At 51.3% G+C, this 21,293-nt stretch overlaps 43 non-coding genes across 43 annotated transcripts; all 43 read right to left on the bottom strand.

Moving 5' to 3' along the window:
* Positions 1–589: 589 nt before the first annotated feature.
* Positions 590–671, bottom strand: Trnas-cga (transfer RNA serine (anticodon CGA)). Its single transcript has one exon. It is a non-coding gene; the product is annotated as a tRNA-Ser (tRNA).
* Positions 672–808: 137 nt separating this feature from the next.
* Trnak-uuu (transfer RNA lysine (anticodon UUU)) lies at positions 809–881 on the bottom strand. Its single transcript has one exon. It is a non-coding gene; the product is annotated as a tRNA-Lys (tRNA).
* Positions 882–1,234: 353 nt separating this feature from the next.
* On the bottom strand, positions 1,235–1,317 carry Trnas-aga (transfer RNA serine (anticodon AGA)). The gene has a single exon. It is a non-coding gene; the product is annotated as a tRNA-Ser (tRNA).
* A 742-nt stretch (positions 1,318–2,059) lies between these two features.
* On the bottom strand, positions 2,060–2,141 carry Trnas-cga (transfer RNA serine (anticodon CGA)). Its single transcript has one exon. It is a non-coding gene; the product is annotated as a tRNA-Ser (tRNA).
* Positions 2,142–2,278: 137 nt separating this feature from the next.
* Trnak-uuu (transfer RNA lysine (anticodon UUU)) lies at positions 2,279–2,351 on the bottom strand. The gene has a single exon. It is a non-coding gene; the product is annotated as a tRNA-Lys (tRNA).
* Positions 2,352–2,704: 353 nt separating this feature from the next.
* Positions 2,705–2,786, bottom strand: Trnas-aga (transfer RNA serine (anticodon AGA)). The gene has a single exon. It is a non-coding gene; the product is annotated as a tRNA-Ser (tRNA).
* A 742-nt stretch (positions 2,787–3,528) lies between these two features.
* Trnas-cga (transfer RNA serine (anticodon CGA)) lies at positions 3,529–3,610 on the bottom strand. The gene has a single exon. It is a non-coding gene; the product is annotated as a tRNA-Ser (tRNA).
* A 137-nt stretch (positions 3,611–3,747) lies between these two features.
* On the bottom strand, positions 3,748–3,820 carry Trnak-uuu (transfer RNA lysine (anticodon UUU)). Its single transcript has one exon. It is a non-coding gene; the product is annotated as a tRNA-Lys (tRNA).
* Positions 3,821–4,173: 353 nt separating this feature from the next.
* Positions 4,174–4,255, bottom strand: Trnas-aga (transfer RNA serine (anticodon AGA)). The gene has a single exon. It is a non-coding gene; the product is annotated as a tRNA-Ser (tRNA).
* A 743-nt stretch (positions 4,256–4,998) lies between these two features.
* Trnas-cga (transfer RNA serine (anticodon CGA)) lies at positions 4,999–5,080 on the bottom strand. The gene has a single exon. It is a non-coding gene; the product is annotated as a tRNA-Ser (tRNA).
* Positions 5,081–5,217: 137 nt separating this feature from the next.
* Positions 5,218–5,290, bottom strand: Trnak-uuu (transfer RNA lysine (anticodon UUU)). Its single transcript has one exon. It is a non-coding gene; the product is annotated as a tRNA-Lys (tRNA).
* Positions 5,291–5,643: 353 nt separating this feature from the next.
* Trnas-aga (transfer RNA serine (anticodon AGA)) lies at positions 5,644–5,725 on the bottom strand. Its single transcript has one exon. It is a non-coding gene; the product is annotated as a tRNA-Ser (tRNA).
* A 743-nt stretch (positions 5,726–6,468) lies between these two features.
* Trnas-cga (transfer RNA serine (anticodon CGA)) lies at positions 6,469–6,550 on the bottom strand. The gene has a single exon. It is a non-coding gene; the product is annotated as a tRNA-Ser (tRNA).
* Positions 6,551–6,687: 137 nt separating this feature from the next.
* On the bottom strand, positions 6,688–6,760 carry Trnak-uuu (transfer RNA lysine (anticodon UUU)). Its single transcript has one exon. It is a non-coding gene; the product is annotated as a tRNA-Lys (tRNA).
* Positions 6,761–7,113: 353 nt separating this feature from the next.
* Trnas-aga (transfer RNA serine (anticodon AGA)) lies at positions 7,114–7,195 on the bottom strand. Its single transcript has one exon. It is a non-coding gene; the product is annotated as a tRNA-Ser (tRNA).
* A 743-nt stretch (positions 7,196–7,938) lies between these two features.
* Trnas-cga (transfer RNA serine (anticodon CGA)) lies at positions 7,939–8,020 on the bottom strand. The gene has a single exon. It is a non-coding gene; the product is annotated as a tRNA-Ser (tRNA).
* A 137-nt stretch (positions 8,021–8,157) lies between these two features.
* Positions 8,158–8,230, bottom strand: Trnak-uuu (transfer RNA lysine (anticodon UUU)). The gene has a single exon. It is a non-coding gene; the product is annotated as a tRNA-Lys (tRNA).
* A 353-nt stretch (positions 8,231–8,583) lies between these two features.
* Positions 8,584–8,665, bottom strand: Trnas-aga (transfer RNA serine (anticodon AGA)). Its single transcript has one exon. It is a non-coding gene; the product is annotated as a tRNA-Ser (tRNA).
* Positions 8,666–9,408: 743 nt separating this feature from the next.
* On the bottom strand, positions 9,409–9,490 carry Trnas-cga (transfer RNA serine (anticodon CGA)). The gene has a single exon. It is a non-coding gene; the product is annotated as a tRNA-Ser (tRNA).
* A 137-nt stretch (positions 9,491–9,627) lies between these two features.
* On the bottom strand, positions 9,628–9,700 carry Trnak-uuu (transfer RNA lysine (anticodon UUU)). Its single transcript has one exon. It is a non-coding gene; the product is annotated as a tRNA-Lys (tRNA).
* A 353-nt stretch (positions 9,701–10,053) lies between these two features.
* On the bottom strand, positions 10,054–10,135 carry Trnas-aga (transfer RNA serine (anticodon AGA)). The gene has a single exon. It is a non-coding gene; the product is annotated as a tRNA-Ser (tRNA).
* Positions 10,136–10,878: 743 nt separating this feature from the next.
* On the bottom strand, positions 10,879–10,960 carry Trnas-cga (transfer RNA serine (anticodon CGA)). The gene has a single exon. It is a non-coding gene; the product is annotated as a tRNA-Ser (tRNA).
* A 137-nt stretch (positions 10,961–11,097) lies between these two features.
* Positions 11,098–11,170, bottom strand: Trnak-uuu (transfer RNA lysine (anticodon UUU)). The gene has a single exon. It is a non-coding gene; the product is annotated as a tRNA-Lys (tRNA).
* Positions 11,171–11,523: 353 nt separating this feature from the next.
* Trnas-aga (transfer RNA serine (anticodon AGA)) lies at positions 11,524–11,605 on the bottom strand. Its single transcript has one exon. It is a non-coding gene; the product is annotated as a tRNA-Ser (tRNA).
* A 743-nt stretch (positions 11,606–12,348) lies between these two features.
* Positions 12,349–12,430, bottom strand: Trnas-cga (transfer RNA serine (anticodon CGA)). Its single transcript has one exon. It is a non-coding gene; the product is annotated as a tRNA-Ser (tRNA).
* Positions 12,431–12,567: 137 nt separating this feature from the next.
* Trnak-uuu (transfer RNA lysine (anticodon UUU)) lies at positions 12,568–12,640 on the bottom strand. Its single transcript has one exon. It is a non-coding gene; the product is annotated as a tRNA-Lys (tRNA).
* Positions 12,641–12,993: 353 nt separating this feature from the next.
* Trnas-aga (transfer RNA serine (anticodon AGA)) lies at positions 12,994–13,075 on the bottom strand. Its single transcript has one exon. It is a non-coding gene; the product is annotated as a tRNA-Ser (tRNA).
* A 743-nt stretch (positions 13,076–13,818) lies between these two features.
* Trnas-cga (transfer RNA serine (anticodon CGA)) lies at positions 13,819–13,900 on the bottom strand. The gene has a single exon. It is a non-coding gene; the product is annotated as a tRNA-Ser (tRNA).
* Positions 13,901–14,037: 137 nt separating this feature from the next.
* Positions 14,038–14,110, bottom strand: Trnak-uuu (transfer RNA lysine (anticodon UUU)). Its single transcript has one exon. It is a non-coding gene; the product is annotated as a tRNA-Lys (tRNA).
* Positions 14,111–14,463: 353 nt separating this feature from the next.
* Positions 14,464–14,545, bottom strand: Trnas-aga (transfer RNA serine (anticodon AGA)). The gene has a single exon. It is a non-coding gene; the product is annotated as a tRNA-Ser (tRNA).
* A 743-nt stretch (positions 14,546–15,288) lies between these two features.
* Trnas-cga (transfer RNA serine (anticodon CGA)) lies at positions 15,289–15,370 on the bottom strand. The gene has a single exon. It is a non-coding gene; the product is annotated as a tRNA-Ser (tRNA).
* Positions 15,371–15,507: 137 nt separating this feature from the next.
* Positions 15,508–15,580, bottom strand: Trnak-uuu (transfer RNA lysine (anticodon UUU)). The gene has a single exon. It is a non-coding gene; the product is annotated as a tRNA-Lys (tRNA).
* Positions 15,581–15,933: 353 nt separating this feature from the next.
* Positions 15,934–16,015, bottom strand: Trnas-aga (transfer RNA serine (anticodon AGA)). The gene has a single exon. It is a non-coding gene; the product is annotated as a tRNA-Ser (tRNA).
* Positions 16,016–16,758: 743 nt separating this feature from the next.
* On the bottom strand, positions 16,759–16,840 carry Trnas-cga (transfer RNA serine (anticodon CGA)). Its single transcript has one exon. It is a non-coding gene; the product is annotated as a tRNA-Ser (tRNA).
* A 137-nt stretch (positions 16,841–16,977) lies between these two features.
* Positions 16,978–17,050, bottom strand: Trnak-uuu (transfer RNA lysine (anticodon UUU)). Its single transcript has one exon. It is a non-coding gene; the product is annotated as a tRNA-Lys (tRNA).
* Positions 17,051–17,403: 353 nt separating this feature from the next.
* On the bottom strand, positions 17,404–17,485 carry Trnas-aga (transfer RNA serine (anticodon AGA)). The gene has a single exon. It is a non-coding gene; the product is annotated as a tRNA-Ser (tRNA).
* Positions 17,486–18,228: 743 nt separating this feature from the next.
* Trnas-cga (transfer RNA serine (anticodon CGA)) lies at positions 18,229–18,310 on the bottom strand. The gene has a single exon. It is a non-coding gene; the product is annotated as a tRNA-Ser (tRNA).
* A 137-nt stretch (positions 18,311–18,447) lies between these two features.
* On the bottom strand, positions 18,448–18,520 carry Trnak-uuu (transfer RNA lysine (anticodon UUU)). Its single transcript has one exon. It is a non-coding gene; the product is annotated as a tRNA-Lys (tRNA).
* Positions 18,521–18,873: 353 nt separating this feature from the next.
* Positions 18,874–18,955, bottom strand: Trnas-aga (transfer RNA serine (anticodon AGA)). The gene has a single exon. It is a non-coding gene; the product is annotated as a tRNA-Ser (tRNA).
* A 743-nt stretch (positions 18,956–19,698) lies between these two features.
* Positions 19,699–19,780, bottom strand: Trnas-cga (transfer RNA serine (anticodon CGA)). The gene has a single exon. It is a non-coding gene; the product is annotated as a tRNA-Ser (tRNA).
* Positions 19,781–19,917: 137 nt separating this feature from the next.
* Trnak-uuu (transfer RNA lysine (anticodon UUU)) lies at positions 19,918–19,990 on the bottom strand. Its single transcript has one exon. It is a non-coding gene; the product is annotated as a tRNA-Lys (tRNA).
* Positions 19,991–20,343: 353 nt separating this feature from the next.
* Trnas-aga (transfer RNA serine (anticodon AGA)) lies at positions 20,344–20,425 on the bottom strand. Its single transcript has one exon. It is a non-coding gene; the product is annotated as a tRNA-Ser (tRNA).
* A 743-nt stretch (positions 20,426–21,168) lies between these two features.
* Positions 21,169–21,250, bottom strand: Trnas-cga (transfer RNA serine (anticodon CGA)). Its single transcript has one exon. It is a non-coding gene; the product is annotated as a tRNA-Ser (tRNA).
* Between the last annotated feature and the right edge of the window lie 43 nt (positions 21,251–21,293).

Here is a 21,293-nt window from a genome sequence, read left to right as displayed (position 1 = left end):
AAACCCGGGACCTTTCGGTTGCCGGTCTAGCGCTCTGCTTGACTCAGCTATCCTGTCCCTCTGCCAAGCATGGTGGTACAGCTGCAATGTGTGCGAGTGATTTGCGTGTCGTAATTACTGGCTTGGGAGCTCCAATGGCGACTTCACCGACTTCCCACTGACGCACCGCTGACGCTAGTTTTCTGTCGTCTTAAACGATGGACATACTTCCAAGCAGCTGCGAGATCTTACGAGAAGACACGCTGCACCACTGCTTTTGCCGCACTCAAATGACTCAATTGCGATACTTAAATAGAAATGAATGCTCGCTCTGTCCAACACTTTCAAGTACATCTGCGTACTCACGAACACGGCGACTGCGCGAGGAAATGACGGCGGTGCGCTCGTGGGCCTGCGACGGATTTCTGCATTACTAGCTTCCGTGCGAGATGAACCGATAGCCATAGGAAGCAGAGCCCGCCGCGAAATTCAGTATCTTTAAACATAAATTTTCGTCTTGCTGAGAGAGGTGGCACTGGTTTGCATTGGCATTCACCCATGCATGTCACATGTGCGCGAAACTTTCTGCTCGTTTGTACGCAAAATCGCACGCAGCCGGTAGGATTCGAACCTACGCTCCCAGAGGGAATCTGATTTCGAGTCAGACGCCTTAACCACTCGGCCACGACTGCCGCTAGCACAAGATTCTCCCGACACGTGCACCTGCTGCCGTTTAGAGCACTGCAGTGCCAGGGAACGGCGTAGCTGCATTTTTTTCCGTAGTGCTTTCACCGCTTGTAGGCGAACGCTACCAAAGTATTAAAATTTCCGCCCGGACAGGGACTTGAACCCTGGACCCTTAGGTTAAAAGCCTCATGCTCTACCGACTGAGCTATCCGGGCTCATATTATCTCCACGTCACTTCCCACTATGCTACGGACACACTGCCTCATGTCGTTTACTGTTGGGCAATCATTGCATGGAGCTGTTACTAATTAAACGTCCTCTGAATGCTCTCTACGAACTCATCACGCTGGGCTCGTAACTGTCTATCGACGAAAGCTGACACACGATGAAAATCAAATTGCAGCAGCTTTTACGTCTCATACGTTGAAGCAGAGGAGCTTCGTGTTTTGTCGACACTCACTTGCCAACTGGAAAATTCACAAGCGTCTCGAATGCAATGTTTCCCACGTGTTTGCCCATTTCACGGTTCCGTTGGAGACGCTCTTCGCGTCTTGACACAAAAACGAAACGCAGTCGGTAGGACTCGAACCTACGCTGCCAGAGGGAATCTGATTTCTAGTCAGACGCCTTAACCACTCGGCCACGACTGGCCGTCGCAGCAGCGTCTCTCTACAAGTGAAACTGCTCCTTTTAAAGCAACCTGGCGGCAGAAAACGCCATGGCCTCACTCGTTTCTGTAGTGCTTCCGTGGCCAGCACAGTAGCCGTTACGACAGTGTATTAATTTTCGCCTGGACAGGGGCTTAAACCCGGGACCTTTCGGTTGCCGGTCTAGCGCTCTGCTTGACTCAGCTATCCTGTCCCTCTGCCAAGCATGGTGGTACAGCTGCAATGTGTGCGAGTGATTTGCGTGTCGTAATTACTGGCTTGGGAGCTCCAATGGCGACTTCACCGACTTCCCACTGACGCACCGCTGACGCTAGTTTTCTGTCGTCTTAAACGATGGACATACTTCCAAGCAGCTGCGAGATCTTACGAGAAGACACGCTGCACCACTGCTTTTGCCGCACTCAAATGACTCAATTGCGATACTTAAATAGAAATGAATGCTCGCTCTGTCCAACACTTTCAAGTGCATGTGCGTACTCACGAACACGGCGACTGCGCGAGGAAATGACGGCGGTGCGCTCGTGGGCCTGCGACGGATTTCTGCATTACTAGCTTCCGTGCGAGATGAACCGATAGCCATAGGAAGCAGAGCCCGCCGCGAAATTCAGTATCTTTAAACATAAATTTTCGTCTTGCTGAGAGAGGTGGCACTGGTTTGCATTGGCATTCACCCATGCATGTCACATGTGCGCGAAACTTTCTGCTCGTTTGTACGCAAAATCGCACGCAGCCGGTAGGATTCGAACCTACGCTCCCAGAGGGAATCTGATTTCGAGTCAGACGCCTTAACCACTCGGCCACGACTGCCGCTAGCACAAGATTCACCCGACACGTGCACCTGCTGCCGTTTAGAGCACTGCAGTGCCAGGGAACGGCGTAGCTGCATTTTTTTCCGTAGTGGTTTCACCGCTTGTAGGCGAACGCTACCAAAGTATTAAAATTTCCGCCCGGACAGGGACTTGAACCCTGGACCCTTAGGTTAAACGCCTAATGCTCTACCGACTGAGCTATCCGGGCTCATATTATCTCCACGTCACTTCCCACTATGCTACGGACACACTGCCTCATGTCGTTTACTGTTGGGCAATCATTGCATGGAGCTGTTACTAATTAAACGTCCTCTGAATGCTCTCTACGAACTCATCACGCTGGGCTCGTAACTGTCTATCGACGAAAGCTGACACACGATGAAAATCAAATTGCAGCAGCTTTTACGTCTCATACGTTGAAGCAGAGGAGCTTCGTGTTTTGTCGACACTCACTTGCCAACTGGAAAATTCACAAGCGTCTCGAATGCAATGTTTCCCACGTGTTTGCCCATTTCACGGTTCCGTTGGAGACGCTCTTCGCGTCTTGACACAAAAACGAAACGCAGTCGGTAGGACTCGAACCTACGCTCCCAGAGGGAATCTGATTTCTAGTCAGACGCCTTAACCACTCGGCCACGACTGCCCGTCGCAGCAGCGTCTCTCTACAAGTGAAACTGCTCCTTTTAAAGCAACCTGGCGGCAGAAAACGCCATGGCCTCACTCGTTTCTGTAGTGCTTCCGTGGCCAGCACAGTAGCCGTTACGACAGTGTATTAATTTTCGCCTGGACAGGGGCTTAAACCCGGGACCTTTCGGTTGTCGGTCTAGCGCTCTGCTTGACTCAGCTATCCTGTCCCTCTGCCAAGCATGGTGGTACAGCTGCAATGTGTGCGAGTGATTTGCGTGTCGTAATTACTGGCTTGGGGCTCCAATGGCGACTTCACCGACTTCCCACTGACGCACCGCTGACGCTAGTTTTCTGTCGTCTTAAACGATGGACATACTTCCAAGCAGCTGCGAGATCTTACGAGAAGACACGCTGCACCACTGCTTTTGCCGCACTCAAATGACTCAATTGCGATACTTAAATAGAAATGAATGCTCGCTCTGTCCAACACTTTCAAGTGCATGTGCGTACTCACGAACATGGCGACTGCGCGAGGAAATGACGGCGGTGCGCTCGTGGGCCTGCGACGGATTTCTGCATTACTAGCTTCCGTGCGAGATGAACCGATAGCCATAGGAAGCAGAGCCCGCCGCGAAATTCAGTATCTTTAAACATAAATTTTCGTCTTGCTGAGAGAGGTGGCACTGGTTTGCATTGGCATTCACCCATGCATGTCACATGTGCGCGAAACTTTCTGCTCGTTTGTACGCAAAATCGCACGCAGCCGGTAGGATTCGAACCTACGCTCCCAGAGGGAATCTGATTTCGAGTCAGACGCCTTAACCACTCGGCCACGACTGCCGCTAGCACAAGATTCACCCGACACGTGCACCTGCTGCCGTTTAGAGCACTGCAGTGCCAGGGAACGGCGTAGCTGCATTTTTTTCCGTAGTGGTTTCACCGCTTGTAGGCGAACGCTACCAAAGTATTAAAATTTCCGCCCGGACAGGGACTTGAACCCTGGACCCTTAGGTTAAACGCCTAATGCTCTACCGACTGAGCTATCCGGGCTCATATTATCTCCACGTCACTTCCCACTATGCTACGGACACACTGCCTCATGTCGTTTACTGTTGGGCAATCATTGCATGGAGCTGTTACTAATTAAACGTCCTCTGAATGCTCTCTACGAACTCATCACGCTGGGCTCGTAACTGTCTATCGACGAAAGCTGACACACGATGAAAATCAAATTGCAGCAGCTTTTACGTCTCATACGTTGAAGCAGAGGAGCTTCGTGTTTTGTCGACACTCACTTGCCAACTGGAAAATTCACAAGCGTCTCGAATGCAATGTTTCCCACGTGTTTGCCCATTTCACGGTTCCGTTGGAGACGCTCTTCGCGTCTTGACACAAAAACGAAACGCAGTCGGTAGGACTCGAACCTACGCTCCCAGAGGGAATCTGATTTCTAGTCAGACGCCTTAACCACTCGGCCACGACTGCCCGTCGCAGCAGCGTCTCTCTACAAGTGAAACTGCTCCTTTTAAAGCAACCTGGCGGCAGAAAACGCCATGGCCTCACTCGTTTCTGTAGTGCTTCCGTGGCCAGCACAGTAGCCGTTACGACAGTGTATTAATTTTCGCCTGGACAGGGGCTTAAACCCGGGACCTTTCGGTTGCCGGTCTAGCGCTCTGCTTGACTCAGCTATCCTGTCCCTCTGCCAAGCATGGTGGTACAGCTGCAATGTGTGCGAGTGATTTGCGTGTCGTAATTACTGGCTTGGGAGCTCCAATGGCGACTTCACCGACTTCCCACTGACGCACCGCTGACGCTAGTTTTCTGTCGTCTTAAACGATGGACATACTTCCAAGCAGCTGCGAGATCTTACGAGAAGACACGCTGCACCACTGCTTTTGCCGCACTCAAATGACTCAATTGCGATACTTAAATAGAAATGAATGCTCGCTCTGTCCAACACTTTCAAGTACATCTGCGTACTCACGAACACGGTGACTGCGCGAGGAAATGACGGCGGTGCGCTCGTGGGCCTGCGACGGATTTCTGCATTACTAGCTTCCGTGCGAGATGAACCGATAGCCATAGGAAGCAGAGCCCGCCGCGAAATTCAGTATCTTTAAACATAAATTTTCGTCTTGCTGAGAGAGGTGGCACTGGTTTGCATTGGCATTCACCCATGCATGTCACATGTGCGCGAAACTTTCTGCTCGTTTGTACGCAAAATCGCACGCAGCCGGTAGGATTCGAACCTACGCTCCCAGAGGGAATCTGATTTCGAGTCAGACGCCTTAACCACTCGGCCACGACTGCCGCTAGCACAAGATTCTCCCGACACGTGCACCTGCTGCCGTTTAGAGCACTGCAGTGCCAGGGAACGGCGTAGCTGCATTTTTTTCCGTAGTGGTTTCACCGCTTGTAGGCGAACGCTACCAAAGTATTAAAATATCCGCCCGGACAGGGACTTGAACCCTGGACCCTTAGGTTAAAAGCCTAATGCTCTACCGACTGAGCTATCCGGGCTCATATTATCTCCACGTCACTTCCCACTATGCTACGGACACACTGCCTCATGTCGTTTACTGTTGGGCAATCATTGCATGGAGCTGTTACTAATTAAACGTCCTCTGAATGCTCTCTACGAACTCATCACGCTGGGCTCGTAACTGTCTATCGACGAAAGCTGACACACGATGAAAATCAAATTGCAGCAGCTTTTACGTCTCATACGTTGAAGCAGAGGAGCTTCGTGTTTTGTCGACACTCACTTGCCAACTGGAAAATTCACAAGCGTCTCGAATGCAATGTTTCCCACGTGTTTGCCCATTTCACGGTTCCGTTGGAGACGCTCTTCGCGTCTTGACACAAAAACGAAACGCAGTCGGTAGGACTCGAACCTACGCTCCCAGAGGGAATCTGATTTCTAGTCAGACGCCTTAACCACTCGGCCACGACTGCCCGTCGCAGCAGCGTCTCTCTACAAGTGAAACTGCTCCTTTTAAAGCAACCTGGCGGCAGAAAACGCCATGGCCTCACTCGTTTCTGTAGTGCTTCCGTGGCCAGCACAGTAGCCGTTACGACAGTGTATTAATTTTCGCCTGGACAGGGGCTTAAACCCGGGACCTTTCGGTTGCCGGTCTAGCGCTCTGCTTGACTCAGCTATCCTGTCCCTCTGCCAAGCATGGTGGTACAGCTGCAATGTGTGCGAGTGATTTGCGTGTCGTAATTACTGGCTTGGGAGCTCCAATGGCGACTTCACCGACTTCCCACTGACGCACCGCTGACGCTAGTTTTCTGTCGTCTTAAACGATGGACATACTTCCAAGCAGCTGCGAGATCTTACGAGAAGACACGCTGCACCACTGCTTTTGCCGCACTCAAATGACTCAATTGCGATACTTAAATAGAAATGAATGCTCGCTCTGTCCAACACTTTCAAGTGCATGTGCGTACTCACGAACACGGCGACTGCGCGAGGAAATGACGGCGGTGCGCTCGTGGGCCTGCGACGGATTTCTGCATTACTAGCTTCCGTGCGAGATGAACCGATAGCCATAGGAAGCAGAGCCCGCCGCGAAATTCAGTATCTTTAAACATAAATTTTCGTCTTGCTGAGAGAGGTGGCACTGGTTTGCATTGGCATTCACCCATGCATGTCACATGTGCGCGAAACTTTCTGCTCGTTTGTACGCAAAATCGCACGCAGCCGGTAGGATTCGAACCTACGCTCCCAGAGGGAATCTGATTTCGAGTCAGACGCCTTAACCACTCGGCCACGACTGCCGCTAGCACAAGATTCACCCGACACGTGCACCTGCTGCCGTTTAGAGCACTGCAGTGCCAGGGAACGGCGTAGCTGCATTTTTTTCCGTAGTGGTTTCACCGCTTGTAGGCGAACGCTACCAAAGTATTAAAATTTCCGCCCGGACAGGGACTTGAACCCTGGACCCTTAGGTTAAACGCCTAATGCTCTACCGACTGAGCTATCCGGGCTCATATTATCTCCACGTCACTTCCCACTATGCTACGGACACACTGACTCATGTCGTTTACTGTTGGGCAATCATTGCATGGAGCTGTTACTAATTAAACGTCCTCTGAATGCTCTCTACGAACTCATCACGCTGGGCTCGTAACTGTCTATCGACGAAAGCTGACACACGATGAAAATCAAATTGCAGCAGCTTTTACGTCTCATACGTTGAAGCAGAGGAGCTTCGTGTTTTGTCGACACTCACTTGCCAACTGGAAAATTCACAAGCGTCTCGAATGCAATGTTTCCCACGTGTTTGCCCATTTCACGGTTCCGTTGGAGACGCTCTTCGCGTCTTGACACAAAAACGAAACGCAGTCGGTAGGACTCGAACCTACGCTCCCAGAGGGAATCTGATTTCTAGTCAGACGCCTTAACCACTCGGCCACGACTGCCCGTCGCAGCAGCGTCTCTCTACAAGTGAAACTGCTCCTTTTAAAGCAACCTGGCGGCAGAAAACGCCATGGCCTCACTCGTTTCTGTAGTGCTTCCGTGGCCAGCACAGTAGCCGTTACGACAGTGTATTAATTTTCGCCTGGACAGGGGCTTAAACCCGGGACCTTTCGGTTGTCGGTCTAGCGCTCTGCTTGACTCAGCTATCCTGTCCCTCTGCCAAGCATGGTGGTACAGCTGCAATGTGTGCGAGTGATTTGCGTGTCGTAATTACTGGCTTGGGAGCTCCAATGGCGACTTCACCGACTTCCCACTGACGCACCGCTGACGCTAGTTTTCTGTCGTCTTAAACGATGGACATACTTCCAAGCAGCTGCGAGATCTTACGAGAAGACACGCTGCACCACTGCTTTTGCCGCACTCAAATGACTCAATTGCGATACTTAAAAAGAAATGAATGCTCGCTCTGTCCAACACTTTCAAGTGCATGTGCGTACTCACGAACACGGCGACTGCGCGAGGAAATGACGGCGGTGCGCTCGTGGGCCTGCGACGGATTTCTGCATTACTAGCTTCCGTGCGAGATGAACCGAGAGCCATAGGAAGCAGAGCCCGCCGCGAAATTCAGTATCTTTAAACATAAATTTTCGTCTTGCTGAGAGAGGTGGCACTGGTTTGCATTGGCATTCACCCATGCATGTCACATGTGCGCGAAACTTTCTGCTCGTTTGTACGCAAAATCGCACGCAGCCGGTAGGATTCGAACCTACGCTCCCAGAGGGAATCTGATTTCGAGTCAGACGCCTTAACCACTCGGCCACGACTGCCGCTAGCACAAGATTCTCCCGACACGTGCACCTGCTGCCGTTTAGAGCACTGCAGTGCCAGGGAACGGCGTAGCTGCATTTTTTTCCGTAGTGGTTTCACCGCTTGTAGGCGAACGCTACCAAAGTATTAAAATTTCCGCCCGGACAGGGACTTGAACCCTGGACCCTTAGGTTAAAAGCCTAATGCTCTACCGACTGAGCTATCCGGGCTCATATTATCTCCACGTCACTTCCCACTATGCTACGGACACACTGCCTCATGTCGTTTACTGTTGGGCAATCATTGCATGGAGCTGTTACTAATTAAACGTCCTCTGAATGCTCTCTACGAACTCATCACGCTGGGCTCGTAACTGTCTATCGACGAAAGCTGACACACGATGAAAATCAAATTGCAGCAGCTTTTACGTCTCATACGTTGAAGCAGAGGAGCTTCGTGTTTTGTCGACACTCACTTGCCAACTGGAAAATTCACAAGCGTCTCGAATGCAATGTTTCCCACGTGTTTGCCCATTTCACGGTTCCGTTGGAGACGCTCTTCGCGTCTTGACACAAAAACGAAACGCAGTCGGTAGGACTCGAACCTACGCTCCCAGAGGGAATCTGATTTCTAGTCAGACGCCTTAACCACTCGGCCACGACTGCCCGTCGCAGCAGAGTTTCCCTACAAGTGAAACTGCTCCTTTTAAAGCAACCTGGCGGCAGAAAACGCCATGGCCTCACTCGTTTCTGTAGTGCTTCCGTGGCCAGCACAGTAGCCGTTACGACAGTGTATTAATTTTTGCCTGGACAGGGGCTTAAACCCGGGACCTTTCGGTTGTCGGTCTAGCGCTCTGCTTGACTCAGCTATCCTGTCCCTCTGCCAAGCATGGTGGTACAGCTGCAATGTGTGCGAGTGATTTGCGTGTCGTAATTACTGGCTTGGGAGCTCCAATGGCGACTTCACCGACTTCCCACTGACGCACCGCTGACGCTAGTTTTCTGTCGTCTTAAACGATGGACATACTTCCAAGCAGCTGCGAGATCTTACGAGAAGACACGCTGCACCACTGCTTTTGCCGCACTCAAATGACTCAATTGCGATACTTAAATAGAAATGAATGCTCGCTCTGTCCAACACTTTCAAGTGCATGTGCGTACTCACGAACACGGCGACTGCGCGAGGAAATGACGGCGGTGCGCTCGTGGGCCTGCGACGGATTTCTGCATTACTAGCTTCTGTGCGAGATGAACCGATAGCCATAGGAAGCAGAGCCCGCCGCGAAATTCAGTATCTTTAAACATAAATTTTCGTCTTGCTGAGAGAGGTGGCACTGGTTTGCATTGGCATTCACCCATGCATGTCACATGTGCGCGAAACTTTCTGCTCGTTTGTACGCAAAATCGCACGCAGCCGGTAGGATTCGAACCTACGCTCCCAGAGGGAATCTGATTTCGAGTCAGACGCCTTAACCACTCGGCCACGACTGCCGCTAGCACAAGATTCACCCGACACGTGCACCTGCTGCCGTTTAGAGCACTGCAGTGCCAGGGAACGGCGTAGCTGCATTTTTTTCCGTAGTGGTTTCACCGCTTGTAGGCGAACGCTACCAAAGTATTAAAATTTCCGCCCGGACAGGGACTTGAACCCTGGACCCTTAGGTTAAAAGCCTAATGCTCTACCGACTGAGCTATCCGGGCTCATATTATCTCTACGTCACTTCCCACTATGCTACGGACACACTGCCTCATGTCGTTTACTGTTGGGCAATCATTGCATGGAGCTGTTACTAATTAAACGTCCTCTGAATGCTCTCTACGAACTCATCACGCTGGGCTCGTAACTGTCTATCGACGAAAGCTGACACACGATGAAAATCAAATTGCAGCAGCTTTTACGTCTCATACGTTGAAGCAGAGGAGCTTCGTGTTTTGTCGACACTCACTTGCCAACTGGAAAATTCACAAGCGTCTCGAATGCAATGTTTCCCACGTGTTTGCCCATTTCACGGTTCCGTTGGAGACGCTCTTCGCGTCTTGACACAAAAACGAAACGCAGTCGGTAGGACTCGAACCTACGCTCCCAGAGGGAATCTGATTTCTAGTCAGACGCCTTAACCACTCGGCCACGACTGCCCGTCGCAGCAGCGTCTCTCTACAAGTGAAACTGCTCCTTTTAAAGCAACCTGGCGGCAGAAAACGCCATGGCCTCACTCGTTTCTGTAGTGCTTCCGTGGCCAGCACAGTAGCCGTTACGACAGTGTATTAATTTTCGCCTGGACAGGGGCTTAAACCCGGGACCTTTCGGTTGTCGGTCTAGCGCTCTGCTTGACTCAGCTATCCTGTCCCTCTGCCAAGCATGGTGGTACAGCTGCAATGTGTGCGAGTGATTTGCGTGTCGTAATTACTGGCTTGGGAGCTCCAATGGCGACTTCACCGACTTCCCACTGACGCACCGCTGACGCTAGTTTTCTGTCGTCTTAAACGATGGACATACTTCCAAGCAGCTGCGAGATCTTACGAGAAGACACGCTGCACCACTGCTTTTGCCGCACTCAAATGACTCAATTGCGATACTTAAATAGAAATGAATGCTCGCTCTGTCCAACACTTTCAAGTACATCTGCGTACTCACGAACACGGCGACTGCGCGAGGAAATGACGGCGGTGCGCTCGTGGGCCTGCGACGGATTTCTGCATTACTAGCTTCCGTGCGAGATGAACCGATAGCCATAGGAAGCAGAGCCCGCCGCGAAATTCAGTATCTTTAAACATAAATTTTCGTCTTGCTGAGAGAGGTGGCACTGGTTTGCATTGGCATTCACCCATGCATGTCACATGTGCGCGAAACTTTCTGCTCGTTTGTACGCAAAATCGCACGCAGCCGGTAGGATTCGAACCTACGTTCCCAGAGGGAATCTGATTTCGAGTCAGACGCCTTAACCACTCGGCCACGACTGCCGCTAGCACAAGATTCACCCGACACGTGCACCTGCTGCCGTTTAGAGCACTGCAGTGCCAGGGAACGGCGTAGCTGCATTTTTTTCCGTAGTGGTTTCACCGCTTGTAGGCGAACGCTACCAAAGTATTAAAATTTCCGCCCGGACAGGGACTTGAACCCTGGACCCTTAGGTTAAACGCCTAATGCTCTACCGACTGAGCTACCCGGGCTCATATTATCTCCACGTCACTTCCCACTATGCTACTGACACACTGCCTCATGTCGTTTACTGTTGGGCAATCATTGCATGGAGCTGTTACTAATTAAACGTCCTCTGAATGCTCTCTACGAACTCATCACGCTGGGCTCGTAACTGTCTATCGACGAAAGCTGACACACGATGAAAATCAAATTGCAGCAGCTTTTACGTCTCATACGTTGAAGCAGAGGAGCTTCGTGTTTTGTCGACACTCACTTGCCAACTGGAAAATTCACAAGCGTCTCGAATGCAATGTTTCCCACGTGTTTGCCCATTTCACGGTTCCGTTGGAGACGCTCTTCGCGTCTTGACACAAAAACGAAACGCAGTCGGTAGGACTCGAACCTACGCTCCCAGAGGGAATCTGATTTCTAGTCAGACGCCTTAACCACTCGCCCACGACTGCCCGTCGCAGCAGCGTCTCTCTACAAGTGAAACTGCTCCTTTTAAAGCAACCTGGCGGCAGAAAACGCCATGGCCTCACTCGTTTCTGTAGTGCTTCCGTGGCCAGCACAGTAGCCGTTACGACAGTGTATTAATTTTCGCCTGGACAGGGGCTTAAACCCGGGACCTTTCGGTTGTCGGTCTAGCGCTCTGCTTGACTCAGCTATCCTGTCCCTCTGCCAAGCATGGTGGTACAGCTGCAATGTGTGCGAGTGATTTGCGTGTCGTAATTACTGGCTTGGGAGCTCCAAAGGCGACTTCACCGACTTCCCACTGACGCACCGCTGACGCTAGTTTTCTGTCGTCTTAAACGATGGACATACTTCCAAGCAGCTGCGAGATCTTACGAGAAGACACGCTGCACCACTGCTTTTGCCGCACTCAAATGACTCAATTGCGATACTTAAATAGAAATGAATGCTCGCTCTGTCCAACACTTTCAAGTACATCTGCGTACTCACGAACACGGCGACTGCGCGAGGAAATGACGGCGGTGCGCTCGTGGGCCTGCGACGGATTTCTGCATTACTAGCTTCCGTGCGAGATGAACCGATAGCCATAGGAAGCAGAGCCCGCCGCGAAATTCAGTATCTTTAAACATAAATTTTCGTCTTGCTGAGAGAGGTGGCACTGGCTTGCATTGGCATTCACCCATGCATGTCACATGTGCGCGAAACTTTCTGCTCGTTTGTACGCAAAATCGCACGCAGCCGGTAGGATTCGAACCTACGCTCCCAGAGGGAATCTGATTTCGAGTCAGACGCCTTAACCACTCGGCCACGACTGCCGCTAGCACAAGATTCTCCCGACACGTGCACCTGCTGCCGTTTAGAGCACTGCAGTGCCAGGGAACGGCGTAGCTGCATTTTTTTCCGTAGTGGTTTCACCGCTTGTAGGCGAACGCTACCAAAGTATTAAAATTTCCGCCCGGACAGGGACTTGAACCCTGGACCCTTAGGTTAAACGCCTAATGCTCTACCGACTGAGCTATCCGGGCTCATATTATCTCCACGTCACTTCCCACTATGCTACGGACACACTGCCTCATGTCGTTTACTGTTGGGCAATCATTGCATGGAGCTGTTACTAATTAAACGTCCTCTGAATGCTCTCTACGAACTCATCACGCTGGGCTCGTAACTGTCTATCGACGAAAGCTGACACACGATGAAAATCAAATTGCAGCAGCTTTTACGTCTCATACGTTGAAGCAGAGGAGCTTCGTGTTTTGTCGACACTCACTTGCCAACTGGAAAATTCACAAGCGTCTCGAATGCAATGTTTCCCACGTGTTTGCCCATTTCACGGTTCCGTTGGAGACGCTCTTCGCGTCTTGACACAAAAACGAAACGCAGTCGGTAGGACTCGAACCTACGCTCCCAGAGGGAATCTGATTTCTAGTCAGACGCCTTAACCACTCGGCCACGACTGCCCGTCGCAGCAGCGTCTCTCTACAAGTGAAACTGCTCCTTTTAAAGCAACCTGGCGGCAGAAAACGCCATGGCCTCACTCGTTTCTGTAGTGCTTCCGTGGCCAGCACAGTAGCCGTTACGACAGTGTATTAATTTTCGCCTGGACAGGGGCTTAAACCCGGGACCTTTCGGTTGCCGGTCTAGCGCTCTGCTTGACTCAGCTATCCTGTCCCTCTGCCAAGCATGGTGGTACAGCTGCAATGTGTGCGAGTGATTTGCGTGTCGTAATTACTGGCTTGGGAGCTCCAATGGCGACTTCACCGACTTCCCACTGACGCACCGCTGACGCTAGTTTTCTGTCGTCTTAAACGATGGACATACTTCCAAGCAGCTGCGAGATCTTACGAGAAGACACGCTGCACCACTGCTTTTGCCGCACTCAAATGACTCAATTGCGATACTTAAATAGAAATGAATGCTCGCTCTGTCCAACACTTTCAAGTACATCTGCGTACTCACGAACACGGTGACTGCGCGAGGAAATGACGGCGGTGCGCTCGTGGGCCTGCGACGGATTTCTGCATTACTAGCTTCCGTGCGAGATGAACCGATAGCCATAGGAAGCAGAGCCCGCCGCGAAATTCAGTATCTTTAAACATAAATTTTCGTCTTGCTGAGAGAGGTGGCACTGGTTTGCATTGGCATTCAACCAAGCATGTCACATGTGCGCGAAACTTTCTGCTCGTTTGTACGCAAAATCGCACGCAGCCGGTAGGATTCGAACCTACGCTCCCAGAGGGAATCTGATTTCGAGTCAGACGCCTTAACCACTCGGCCACGACTGCCGCTAGCACAAGATTCTCCCGACACGTGCACCTGCTGCCGTTTAGAGCACTGCAGTGCCAGGGAACGGCGTAGCTGCATTTTTTTCCGTAGTGGTTTCACCGCTTGTAGGCGAACGCTACCAAAGTATTAAAATTTCCGCCCGGACAGGGACTTGAACCCTGGACCCTTAGGTTAAACGCCTAATGCTCTACCGACTGAGCTATCCGGGCTCATATTATCTCCACGTCACTTCCCACTATGCTACGGACACACTGCCTCATGTCGTTTACTGTTGGGCAATCATTGCATGGAGCTGTTACTAATTAAACGTCCTCTGAATGCTCTCTACGAACTCATCACGCTGGGCTCGTAACTGTCTATCGACGAAAGCTGACACACGATGAAAATCAAATTGCAGCAGCTTTTACGTCTCATACGTTGAAGCAGAGGAGCTTCGTGTTTTGTCGACACTCACTTGCCAACTGGAAAATTCACAAGCGTCTCGAATGCAATGTTTCCCACGTGTTTGCCCATTTCACGGTTCCGTTGGAGACGCTCTTCGCGTCTTGACACAAAAACGAAACGCAGTCGGTAGGACTCGAACCTACGCTCCCAGAGGGAATCTGATTTCTAGTCAGACGCCTTAACCACTCGGCCACGACTGCCCGTCGCAGCAGCGTCTCTCTACAAGTGAAACTGCTCCTTTTAAAGCAACCTGGCGGCAGAAAACGCCATGGCCTCACTCGTTTCTGTAGTGCTTCCGTGGCCAGCACAGTAGCCGTTACGACAGTGTATTAATTTTCGCCTGGACAGGGGCTTAAACCCGGGACCTTTCGGTTGCCGGTCTAGCGCTCTGCTTGACTCAGCTATCCTGTCCCTCTGCCAAGCATGGTGGTACAGCTGCAATGTGTGCGAGTGATTTGCGTGTCGTAATTACTGGCTTGGGAGCTCCAATGGCGACTTCACCGACTTCCCACTGACGCACCGCTGACGCTAGTTTTCTGTCGTCTTAAACGATGGACATACTTCCAAGCAGCTGCGAGATCTTACGAGAAGACACGCTGCACCACTGCTTTTGCCGCACTCAAATGACTCAATTGCGATACTTAAATAGAAATGAATGCTCGCTCTGTCCAACACTTTCAAGTACATCTGCGTACTCACGAACACGGTGACTGCGCGAGGAAATGACGGCGGTGCGCTCGTGGGCCTGCGACGGATTTCTGCATTACTAGCTTCCGTGCGAGATGAACCGATAGCCATAGGAAGCAGAGCCCGCCGCGAAATTCAGTATCTTTAAACATAAATTTTCGTCTTGCTGAGAGAGGTGGCACTGGTTTGCATTGGCATTCAACCAAGCATGTCACATGTGCGCGAAACTTTCTGCTCGTTTGTACGCAAAATCGCACGCAGCCGGTAGGATTCGAACCTACGCTCCCAGAGGGAATCTGATTTCGAGTCAGACGCCTTAACCACTCGGCCACGACTGCCGCTAGCACAAGATTCTCCCGACACGTGCACCTGCTGCCGTTTAGAGCACTGCAGTGCCAGGGAACGGCGTAGCTGCATTTTTTTCCGTAGTGGTTTCACCGCTTGTAGGCGAACGCTACCAAAGTATTAAAATTTCCGCCCGGACAGGGACTTGAACCCTGGACCCTTAGGTTAAACGCCTAATGCTCTACCGACTGAGCTATCCGGGCTCATATTATCTCCACGTCACTTCCCACTATGCTACGGACACACTGCCTCATGTCGTTTACTGTTGGGCAATCATTGCATGGAGCTGTTACTAATTAAACGTCCTCTGAATGCTCTCTACGAACTCATCACGCTGGGCTCGTAACTGTCTATCGACGAAAGCTGACACACGATGAAAATCAAATTGCAGCAGCTTTTACGTCTCATACGTTGAAGCAGAGGAGCTTCGTGTTTTGTCGACACTCACTTGCCAACTGGAAAATTCACAAGCGTCTCGAATGCAATGTTTCCCACGTGTTTGCCCATTTCACGGTTCCGTTGGAGACGCTCTTCGCGTCTTGACACAAAAACGAAACGCAGTCGGTAGGACTCGAACCTACGCTCCCAGAGGGAATCTGATTTCTAGTCAGACGCCTTAACCACTCGGCCACGACTGCCCGTCGCAGCAGCGTCTCTCTACAAGTGAAACTGCTCCTTTTAAAGCAACCTGGCGGCAGAAAACGCCATGGCCTCACTCGTTTCTGTAGTGCTTCCGTGGCCAGCACAGTAGCCGTTACGACAGTGTATTAATTTTCGCCTGGACAGGGGCTTAAACCCGGGACCTTTCGGTTGCCGGTCTAGCGCTCTGCTTGACTCAGCTATCCTGTCCCTCTGCCAAGCATGGTGGTACAGCTGCAATGTGTGCGAGTGATTTGCGTGTCGTAATTACTGGCTTGGGAGCTCCAATGGCGACTTCACCGACTTCCCACTGACGCACCGCTGACGCTAGTTTTCTGTCGTCTTAAACGATGGACATACTTCCAAGCAGCTGCGAGATCTTACGAGAAGACACGCTGCACCACTGCTTTTGCCGCACTCAAATGACTCAATTGCGATACTTAAATAGAAATGAATGCTCGCTCTGTCCAACACTTTCAAGTACATCTGCGTACTCACGAACACGGTGACTGCGCGAGGAAATGACGGCGGTGCGCTCGTGGGCCTGCGACGGATTTCTGCATTACTAGCTTCCGTGCGAGATGAACCGATAGCCATAGGAAGCAGAGCCCGCCGCGAAATTCAGTATCTTTAAACATAAATTTTCGTCTTGCTGAGAGAGGTGGCACTGGTTTGCATTGGCATTCACCCATGCATGTCACATGTGCGCGAAACTTTCTGCTCGTTTGTACGCAAAATCGCACGCAGCCGGTAGGATTCGAACCTACGCTCCCAGAGGGAATCTGATTTCGAGTCAGACGCCTTAACCACTCGGCCACGACTGCCGCTAGCACAAGATTCTCCCGACACGTGCACCTGCTGCCGTTTAGAGCACTGCAGTGCCAGGGAACGGCGTAGCTGCATTTTTTTCCGTAGTGGTTTCACCGCTTGTAGGCGAACGCTACCAAAGTATTAAAATATCCGCCCGGACAGGGACTTGAACCCTGGACCCTTAGGTTAAAAGCCTAATGCTCTACCGACTGAGCTATCCGGGCTCATATTATCTCCACGTCACTTCCCACTATGCTACGGACACACTGCCTCATGTCGTTTACTGTTGGGCAATCATTGCATGGAGCTGTTACTAATTAAACGTCCTCTGAATGCTCTCTACGAACTCATCACGCTGGGCTCGTAACTGTCTATCGACGAAAGCTGACACACGATGAAAATCAAATTGCAGCAGCTTTTACGTCTCATACGTTGAAGCAGAGGAGCTTCGTGTTTTGTCGACACTCACTTGCCAACTGGAAAATTCACAAGCGTCTCGAATGCAATGTTTCCCACGTGTTTGCCCATTTCACGGTTCCGTTGGAGACGCTCTTCGCGTCTTGACACAAAAACGAAACGCAGTCGGTAGGACTCGAACCTACGCGCCCAGAGGGAATCTGATTTCTAGTCAGACGCCTTAACCACTCGGCCACGACTGCCCGTCGCAGCAGCGTCTCTCTACAAGTGAAACTGCTCCTTTTAAAGCAACCTGGCGGCAGAAAACGCCATGGCCTCACTCGTTTCTGTAGTGCTTCCGTGGCCAGCACAGTAGCCGTTACGACAGTGTATTAATTTTCGCCTGGACAGGGGCTTAAACCCGGGACCTTTCGGTTGCCGGTCTAGCGCTCTGCTTGACTCAGCTATCCTGTCCCTCTGCCAAGCATGGTGGTACAGCTGCAATGTGTGCGAGTGATTTGCGTGTCGTAATTACTGGCTTGGGAGCTCCAATGGCGACTTCACCGACTTCCCACTGACGCACCGCTGACGCTAGTTTTCTGTCGTCTTAAACGATGGACATACTTCCAAGCAGCTGCGAGATCTTACGAGAAGACACGCTGCACCACTGCTTTTGCCGCACTCAAATGACTCAATTGCGATACTTAAATAGAAATGAATGCTCGCTCTGTCCAACACTTTCAAGTGCATGTGCGTACTCACGAACACGGCGACTGCGCGAGGAAATGACGGCGGTGCGCTCGTGGGCCTGCGACGGATTTCTGCATTACTAGCTTCCGTGCGAGATGAACCGATAGCCATAGGAAGCAGAGCCCGCCGCGAAATTCAGTATCTTTAAACATAAATTTTCGTCTTGCTGAGAGAGGTGGCACTGGTTTGCATTGGCATTCACCCATGCATGTCACATGTGCGCGAAACTTTCTGCTCGTTTGTACGCAAAATCGCACGCAGCCGGTAGGATTCGAACCTACGCTCCCAGAGCGAATCTGATTTCGAGTCAGACGCCTTAACCACTCGGCCACGACTGCCGCTAGCACAAGATTCACCCGACACGTGCACCTGCTGCCGTTTAGAGCACTGCAGTGCCAGGGAACGGCGTAGCTGCATTTTTTTCCGTAGTGGTTTCACCGCTTGTAGGCGAACGCTACCAAAGTATTAAAATTTCCGCCCGGACAGGGACTTGAACCCTGGACCCTTAGGTTAAACGCCTAATGCTCTACCGACTGAGCTATCCGGGCTCATATTATCTCCACGTCACTTCCCACTATGCTACGGACACACTGACTCATGTCGTTTACTGTTGGGCAATCATTGCATGGAGCTGTTACTAATTAAACGTCCTCTGAATGCTCTCTACGAACTCATCACGCTGGGCTCGTAACTGTCTATCGACGAAAGCTGACACACGATGAAAATCAAATTGCAGCAGCTTTTACGTCTCATACGTTGAAGCAGAGGAGCTTCGTGTTTTGTCGACACTCACTTGCCAACTGGAAAATTCACAAGCGTCTCGAATGCAATGTTTCCCACGTGTTTGCCCATTTCACGGTTCCGTTGGAGACGCTCTTCGCGTCTTGACACAAAAACGAAACGCAGTCGGTAGGACTCGAACCTACGCTCCCAGAGGGAATCTGATTTCTAGTCAGACGCCTTAACCACTCGGCCACGACTGCCCGTCGCAGCAGCGTCTCTCTACAAGTGAAACTGCTCCTTTTAAAGCAACCTGGCGGCAGAAAACGCCATGGCCTCACTCGTTTCTGTAGTGCTTCCGTGGCCAGCACAGTAGCCGTTACGACAGTGTATTAATTTTCGCCTGGACAGGGGCTTAAACCCGGGACCTTTCGGTTGTCGGTCTAGCGCTCTGCTTGACTCAGCTATCCTGTCCCTCTGCCAAGCATGGTGGTACAGCTGCAATGTGTGCGAGTGATTTGCGTGTCGTAATTACTGGCTTGGGAGCTCCAATGGCGACTTCACCGACTTCCCACTGACGCACCGCTGTCGCTAGTTTTCTGTCGTCTTAAACGATGGACATACTTCCAAGCAGCTGCGAGATCTTACGAGAAGACACGCTGCACCACTGCTTTTGCCGCACTCAAATGACTCAATTGCGATACTTAAATAGAAATGAATGCTCGCTCTGTCCAACACTTTCAAGTACATCTGCGTACTCACGAACACGGCGACTGCGCGAGGAAATGACGGCGGTGCGCTCGTGGGCCTGCGACGGATTTCTGCATTACTAGCTTCCGTGCGAGATGAACCGAGAGCCATAGGAAGCAGAGCCCGCCGCGAAATTCAGTATCTTTAAACATAAATTTTCGTCTTGCTGAGAGAGGTGGCACTGGTTTGCATTGGCATTCACCCATGCATGTCACATGTGCGCGAAACTTTCTGCTCGTTTGTACGCAAAATCGCACGCAGCCGGTAGGATTCGAACCTACGCTCCCAGAGGGAATCTGATTTCGAGTCAGACGCCTTAACCACTCGGCCACGACTGCCGCTAGCACAAGATTCTCCCGACACGTGCACCTGCTCCCGTTTAGAGCACTGCAGTGCCAGGGAACGGCGTAGCTGCATTTTTTTCCGTAGTGGTTTCACCGCTTGTAGGCGAACGCTACCAAAGTATTAAAATTTCCGCCCGGACAGGGACTTGAACCCTGGACCCTTAGGTTAAAAGCCTAATGCTCTACCGACTGAGCTATCCGGGCTCATATTATCTCCACGTCACTTCCCACTATGCTACGGACACACTGCCTCATGTCGTTTACTGTTGGGCAATCATTGCATGGAGCTGTTACTAATTAAACGTCCTCTGAATGCTCTCTACGAACTCATCACGCTGGGCTCGTAACTGTCTATCGACGAAAGCTGACACACGATGAAAATCAAATTGCAGCAGCTTTTACGTCTCATACGTTGAAGCAGAGGAGCTTCGTGTTTTGTCGACACTCACTTGCCAACTGGAAAATTCACAAGCGTCTCGAATGCAATGTTTCCCACGTGTTTGCCCATTTCACGGTTCCGTTGGAGACGCTCTTCGCGTCTTGACACAAAAACGAAACGCAGTCGGTAGGACTCGAACCTACGCTCCCAGAGGGAATCTGATTTCTAGTCAGACGCCTTAACCACTCGGCCACGACTGCCCGTCGCAGCAGAGTTTCCCTACAAGTGAAACTGCTCCTTTTAAAGCAACCTGGCGGCAGAAAACGCCATGGCCTCACTCGTTTCTGTAGTGCTTCCGTGGCCAGCACAGTAGCCGTTACGACAGTGTATTAATTTTCGCCTGGACAGGGGCTTAAACCCGGGACCTTTCGGTTGTCGGTCTAGCGCTCTGCTTGACTCAGCTATCCTGTCCCTCTGCCAAGCATGGTGGTACAGCTGCAATGTGTGCGAGTGATTTGCGTGTCGTAATTACTGGCTTGGGAGCTCCAATGGCGACTTCACCGACTTCCCACTGACGCACCGCTGACGCTAGTTTTCTGTCGTCTTAAACGATGGACATACTTCCAAGCAGCTGCGAGATCTTACGAGAAGACACGCTGCACCACTGCTTTTGCCGCACTCAAATGACTCAATTGCGATACTTAAATAGAAATGAATGCTCGCTCTGTCCAACACTTTCAAGTGCATGTGCGTACTCACGAACACGGCGACTGCGCGAGGAAATGACGGCGGTGCGCTCGTGGGCCTGCGACGGATTTCTGCATTACTAGCTTCCGTGCGAGATGAACCGATAGCCATAGGAAGCAGAGCCCGCCGCGAAATTCAGTATCTTTAAACATAAATTTTCGTCTTGCTGAGAGAGGTGGCACTGGTTTGCATTGGCATTCACCCATGCATGTCACATGTGCGCGAAACTTTCTGCTCGTTTGTACGCAAAATCGCACGCAGCCGGTAGGATTCGAACCTACGCTCCCAGAGGGAATCTGATTTCGAGTCAGACGCCTTAACCACTCGGCCACGACTGCCGCTAGCACAAGATTCACCCGACACGTGCACCTGCTGCCGTTT

The sequence above is a fragment of the Schistocerca gregaria genome, chromosome 3, assembly GCF_023897955.1.
Source record: "Schistocerca gregaria isolate iqSchGreg1 chromosome 3, iqSchGreg1.2, whole genome shotgun sequence".
Taxonomy (NCBI): Eukaryota; Metazoa; Arthropoda; class Insecta; order Orthoptera; family Acrididae; genus Schistocerca; species Schistocerca gregaria.
The sequence above is the reverse complement of the archived record's forward strand: the minus strand, read 5'-3'. Positions and strand labels throughout refer to the sequence as shown.